Source organism: Pogona vitticeps, chromosome 1 (genome assembly GCF_051106095.1).
Source record: "Pogona vitticeps strain Pit_001003342236 chromosome 1, PviZW2.1, whole genome shotgun sequence".
NCBI classification, from domain to species: domain Eukaryota; kingdom Metazoa; phylum Chordata; class Lepidosauria; order Squamata; family Agamidae; genus Pogona; species Pogona vitticeps.
In genome coordinates this window covers 249,565,274-249,571,821 of record NC_135783.1, presented here as the reverse complement: position 1 = coordinate 249,571,821, position 6,548 = coordinate 249,565,274, and the positions used below count along the sequence as shown (strand labels likewise).

At 41.6% G+C, this 6,548-nt stretch overlaps 1 long non-coding RNA gene across 1 annotated transcript in view; it reads left to right on the top strand.

Annotated features, from left to right (window-relative positions):
• The window catches only part of LOC140703071 (uncharacterized), a 4,149-nt gene extending 2,588 nt beyond the window's left edge, over positions 1-1,561 (top strand). Inside the window, exons 2-3 of the long non-coding RNA XR_012082380.2 lie at positions 108-286; positions 1,158-1,561. This is a non-coding gene — a long non-coding RNA (uncharacterized LOC140703071). The remainder of the gene's footprint in view (positions 1-107; positions 287-1,157) is intronic.
• Positions 1,562-6,548: the final 4,987 nt, after the last annotated feature.

Here is a 6,548-nt window from a genome sequence, read left to right as displayed (position 1 = left end):
CCAGTTAGTTTCCATGTACAACCACTATCACTAACCCCCCCAAATATGGTTTGTTTGTTTGTTTGTTTTTTAACCTTTATGTGGACTTCTGTTTTGCTTCTTCCTAGCTTCTGCTCTGTGTGATGTTCTTGAAAAAATTAGGTCCATAATGTTTTATGGATCAACTTTGGATGTTGAGCGTGCCTTTGTAAATCAATCCAGTCTTGCGAAACCTGCAGCATTGAAGATAAAAGCGTGCACTGATAAACTGTCAGAGGCTGAAAAAGATGGTATCACAAAACTAGCGGTAATAGTAAATGTTGTCAAACTGTGTTTTTTTTTTAAGTTGAAGATTACAACTAGACTTAGAATGCACATTTCCTCCCTCCTCTCTCAAACTTTATTCTGTTAGGTTAAAAAGATTATTTAACATCTGTGTTACAGGTAATAAATTAAAATCCGATGGTCTGAAAAGGATTCAGATTCTTTGTCTGGCCACCTAGCACCCAAGCATTACATGGGAGGGCCTGGTACAAACCTGTAGCATCCCACCCCCAACATCACAACCTCCCTTCCCATAGAGACAATCTCATGAGTCATTTTGAAATTGGTTTTTATGTGCCATCAAGTTGTTTTCAACCTGTGGTGACCCTAATCGGGCTTTCAAGATATGGAAGGAGTAGTCTACCATTGCCACCCCCTGGTAAATTTCTATGACTGAGCAAGGGCTTGAACCCTGGTCTCTTAAGTTCTAGACAGATATGCTATCCGATACACCATGCTGGATCTACAAAACCTCTTGAGCTCCAAGCAAGGCCCCAACAAGAGTTACAAGGATAGCTGTGCACCTCAATGCAGGGGCACATAAAAAGTGACCCTGGAGCACTGTCTATATGTTTCCCTCTGCTTGCTCAACAATGCTGGGGTGGGCAGAGAGAGAGAGAGAGAATGAGTGTTAAAAATGGGAGGAAAAACCTGGGGGAATGTTGTCCCATTCACCCTTCTTCCCTGAGGCAGAACATCATAAGGGCTGAAGACAGTAAGGCTTCTTTTTGAATAAACATGCAAAGGGTTAACATAGTACAGTTGTCTTCTGAGCAAGCATGGATTGTGCTGTTAATCTCCTGCTTTCTAACTCTTCATCATCCTTGATTGACTATAATTTCATTTTATTTCAGGAACAAATATTAAGTACATGCTGAGCAGTCCGGGAGTTCTAGGCTGCTGCTGAAGACCAGCAAATGTCGCAGACTGACTACCAATTTGTGTTGCTGAAAAATTAGGCTTCAGTCAAGTTTCTTTTTCTTTTGTTTCTTTTCTTTGCGTGTGTGTGTGTGTGTGTGTGTGTGTGTGTGTGTGTGTGTGTGTGTGTGAGTGAGAGAGAGAGAGAGAGAGAGAGAGAGAGAGAGAGAGAGAGAGAGAGAGAGAGAGAGAGAGAGAGAGAGAGAGACCTTGTTACCATTTTTAATCCAGAAGCTTCATCTTGTCTGTAAAATGAATATTGCACAGAAGTGGAAAAATTCTCCTGCAACCTTCTCAGTTTCTTTACCACCCAGATGTTAATAAACTCACTGACATGCAATGCTGTACTTTATCCTGTTTTATGATCTTTGCAGAGCCTGGAAAAGTTCCTTTGGGTACTAAAAAAGTTCCTTTGGGTACTATATCTCCTACCATCCCTTGGCCAGCAAAGCCATTGTCAATTAACCCAGAGACTGCTCTAGAGCATTCAGAGGAAAATAGTTTTTAAAAAGTCTTAGTTATAACCAGTGAATTACAAAGGGTTAGCAGTACTCTATTGAAAGAGAACAAAAAGGCAGAGAGAATAACTCTGGCACTCCATAGCTGCACATACATTGGGCCCCAGTAGCACTCACTGTTAAGTTCCCATGTCTTCGTCTCACATGCAAGTGAGTTTAGCAGTGACTGTTGGCTTTCTGTCCCTTTCAGCAGAAATGTCACCATCGTTGTGGGTTTGTATATATTGTTCGTTTTATTTGAGACATTTACTGTTGGGTGGTTGGATCACTGCTATAGGATGTTGCTGTAAACCAGTGACAGTGCTTTGTTCATATACTAGTGGTATATGAACAAACAAACGAACAAATGAATGAACAAACTCTCAAGTTGGAAATGTCCCTCCACTGCCCCCAATGAATGTTCACACTGGCTCTGCCTGAGAGTGATCCTCTACTCCTTATAGCTGTGAATTGTTTGTTCCTGGAGGCCTGTGCAAGCCAAAAGACAGGGATGGTGGTGGGCTAAGCAACCAAAATACCTAAGAGAAAGGATCTTCCATAGCCTCTCTAACTAACATGGGGAAACAGAGCTTTAGAAACTGAGGATGATAGAATTAAAAGGGTCATACAGGTCATCTACTCCAGCTCTAGGCTCTGTGTAGGGATTTACAAGGTCAATATTCTATTTCAGAAATGGCTGTCAGGTCTCCCTTTATATGCTTCTAGTGCTCAGTTCCTCCTGAGGCAGCCCATTTCACTGTTAAACATGTCTTATCAGGAAATTCATCTGAAATCTAGAAAAACATTTCCTTGCCATTTCCTCTCCCTACGTTCTTGTCCTTCCTTCCAGAATGAAGAACAAACCTGTTCCACTTGCTCACGTGGTGTCCAAAGACAATGTTTATGCCTTTTCTTCTTCATGTAAATATACCCAGCTCTGGCAAATTGTTCTCCTGAGAATCTGTTTCAAGATAACCTCACCAGCTTGTGGGAATCCTGCTAACAATGTACACCTAGAAAAGGATACAGTACCCTAGTTGTGGAGTTGTTCCATGTTAAAGAGCCCTCTGTATGTTGGAGTGACTAAATTATGACTGCATTTTGTGGGATAGGAATTACTGAAATCTACAGGTATGTCCCCCACACCTTTATCAATTTTAGCCAAATTATGGCTCTCCTGAAGCTTTAGAACAAAGTAGCTAAAAAGTCTATCGTACAATATAAGGGGAGGGTCCCACTTTCCCCCTCTCACTTCCATAATTGGTATCTTGACACATGCATGGATGAATTTATATTTATCAGTGAGTAGCATCTATTGTCTTAAAGGCTTTCACGGCTAAACAGCCCAAAAAAACCACAACAGCCATCTACTGTCTGTTTGTTTACTCCCTTTCTATATGATAATCACTGTGAATGTCATGTAAACTGGCTGGTCTCAATACTGTATTTTCCTATGTATAAGATGACCCCTATTTTTCCAAACCCAAATAAGAAAATTTGATCGCTGATTTCCCACTCCACTCTGTAAAAGCAGAATCAAAGGGCTGAGGAAGTGGAGGGGGGAAAGCAGCTATGAAATGACTGCGGGCTCGCAGCTCTTTGATCCTGCAGCTCTTTCATGGTTGCTTTCCCCCTGCACTTCATAAGCCCCATGGGGCTTAGGAAGTGGTGGGGAAAGCAGCAATCAAAGGGCTGTGATCCAGCAGTGCTTTGATCCCTTCCCCCCTTACTTCCATGTGTAAGATGACCCTCAGTTTTTAGTCTAAAGATTTTAGATAAAAGTATTGTCTTATACATGGAAAAATAGGGTACTTCTCAAGCAAAACATACAAGCACTGCACAACAATATCCTTTATAAGCAGGAATACAGAGCCTCTGTGCCTTCAGATGTTCTGAGTTACAACTCCCATGATTCTCTTACCATATTTCTATAGTTTAGAGGAGTTTAATTCCCCATTGCGCCTCCCTGATAAGGGCTGGACTCAATGATCTATAAAGGTCCCTTCCAGCATGTAGAGCAGGCTTGTCCAACCTGCGGCCCAAGGGCCGCATGCGGCCCAGGTCAGCTCATAATGCGGCCCAGTGCAATTTTTTATTTTTAGTTTCAAATTACACTGCCGGCGCTTGCGGCTGGAATGTGGCCGGGGCATGTCACAACAGTAGAGGGGGAGAGAGGGAAGGAAGGAAGGAGTAGGAAGGCAGGGGACAGGGGGGCTGCGTGACTGCATTGCGCCATCCCTGTCAATAGGTGGACCCCCTCCCGGCCTCATAAAGCCGCCGGAGTCGAAGCTGGCAGCCTCTGCTGTCTGAGATCGCAGCTGCCGGTAAGCGCGCTTGGAGTGGGGCTGCGGAGGACAGCTAGGGCTGCCCCCCATGCAGCCCAAACCAAATGTATGTGTGGCCCAAACCAAATTTTCATCTTCTCATGTGGCCCAGGGAAGGTGAAAGGTTGGACACCCCTGATGTAGAGTCTCATCAAATAAGCATGGTCACAGGAATGCAAAGAATGGTCAGCACCTTGGAGAGCGCACTGCAATGTATACTGACTGCAGTATTCCAGAAGAACTGATGTCCAAGTGCAGAAGCTTGTACAGTATCTTTAAAAACCTTGGTGAGGTCAAATCTTTGAGAAGTCCATTTGAGCTGGACACTGGGCACCCCAGTCCTCCTGTGGGTCATCCCTCTTGGACGCCAGGTGTCTAAAGATTCTGTAATGATTCCTATAGCCTCATTTTCTGCAAGATTGATAGTAGAGCTATAGGAATGTCATCCAGAGTCTGAATTCATAGGAGAACTACATTCTCAGTTTGGGAAGCTATATAATGGTCCTCCTGCAAGTAGGGTAGTTATTGGCACATGGGATAGTAAGCTTTCCAAGAAGAACACCTTGTGTTTTTCTGCCTCATGCCTACAAAGAGGTTGGCGTGCTTTGCCTAACAAAATGAACAGGTTAAATTTTCTGGATTATAACTCCTGGAATTTCCCCTGTTCTCAGAATTGTAGTCCAAACAGTAACTTTGTTAGTATTTGGCTTCAGCCTAATTAAGCTATCACACTGGAAATTTTGAAAAAGAATATGTTTGCACACTAGGTACACATGGAGGCAAAGAATTGATGTGATTACAAAAGCATTCAATGGTTATGCCTTCAGTGGCTGAAATACTGTTGGTGTAAACTGGATTACATAATCAGGCAACAGCTATTTTTAATTAAATTAATTTTTTAAAAATCTTACATACTCCACTTCAGAGTCTGGAGCTTCCTAGGATCCTTTTGCCTTTGAGAAGCCTTTGGGAGTTTTGTGATGAAATTTGAACATTTAATTTCAGAAACTGCCAGCAGCCTTTTTTACCCTTTCTTTTTCTTTTTGAAATGATGATGGAGGTGTGTCAGGCTGGCACATTTTTCTGCCTTACACATTTATTTACATCACATTTGATAATGACTACATAGTGCTTTACTTTACATATGTTAAACTACCGAAAAGCATCCATCACAGGAAAAGTGAGGACAAAAGAAACACACTGAATAAACATGGACTATAATCAAAATTGAGGAAATCAAGGGGCTCATTGCCTTCAATGTTGGAAATCAGGTCTTGGAAAAGAGAAATGATGTTGTGGAGAGGGATGTGTGGCCTTGCAGGGAATCTCAGGAAGGCACAAAGCAGTCCTTGATCTGAGCTACTTCCCTCACCCTTTGATAGGAATGAATGAGGACCACCTCTTCCATTTTCTTGGACAAAGATGCCTTTTCAGTGATGACACTTTGGTTCTTAGTGAAATACATTCCTCCAGAAAAACTGCTCTGGTGCATAGTTTAGTAATTTTAAGTGGCTGTTAAGAGATTTAGTTAGATACCTTCGAAGTTTTGTCTGAAACATGGCATAAACAAATAATATTTATTCACACATCTTCCACTGACATATGCTGGAATTCTCAAGTGACACAAAGGCAAGCCTTCCATTTTTAGAAACACATGCGTCCTGCCTGCATGGAAACATTCGCTTTGTTTGTTTGATGCCACTTTTCTCTCAGGGCTGAGACCTAAGGGAGCTCATGAATTATGAATATTAAAACATAATTAATCAATTATAGTGTTAATAACACACATTTAAACATTTTAAAAACCTAATAATAACGTACATTTAAAAAAGAAACAAAATCAGTACATCCAGTAAAACTCCCAAAGGAATCTAGTTTGGCCTTTTCTCTCTCATCCTTCCTCGAGTACACAATTTTTTTTTAAAAAAAAAAATTAGATCAAGCACTCTTTGGCATCTGCCTGCCTCTCAAGGAGAGGAGTTTTATAATTTGTGAACTGGTAGTGCTCCTTGAGACACAAAGATCCTCATATGTGAACTGCATGTGCGCAATTGCTGTGAATTAACCCCCCCAACACACACACACAGAGAATAAAGCTCTTAAACACACATTTTTTTCTTTAGAGAAAGGCAGATAAATGCCTTCCATCTCAAATACCATATATATTTTTATACGGCAGCTACCAATACTTGCTTCAATTGAGTGAAATACATTTTACCACAGCAAATGTGACTGCAACTGATCAAGAGCAAGAGCAAAAATGGACCCAAAGAAACACATTCACATGTGCATGCTTGTGACGGATTAGCCATAGAATTCCTGCCATTTCAAACACTTTGCCAAGGCTCAAGTAGATCATTTGTGCAGCATGGACAGTATGGTCCCAGTCCAATAAGGACAACTGTGTACAGTATATAACCCAAGGGATGTGGAAGCCTATAGGTGGTATCTGTGTATGCATTTTTATTTGTATGTGCAATATTCCATCTAAATTTTGGAAACTTCA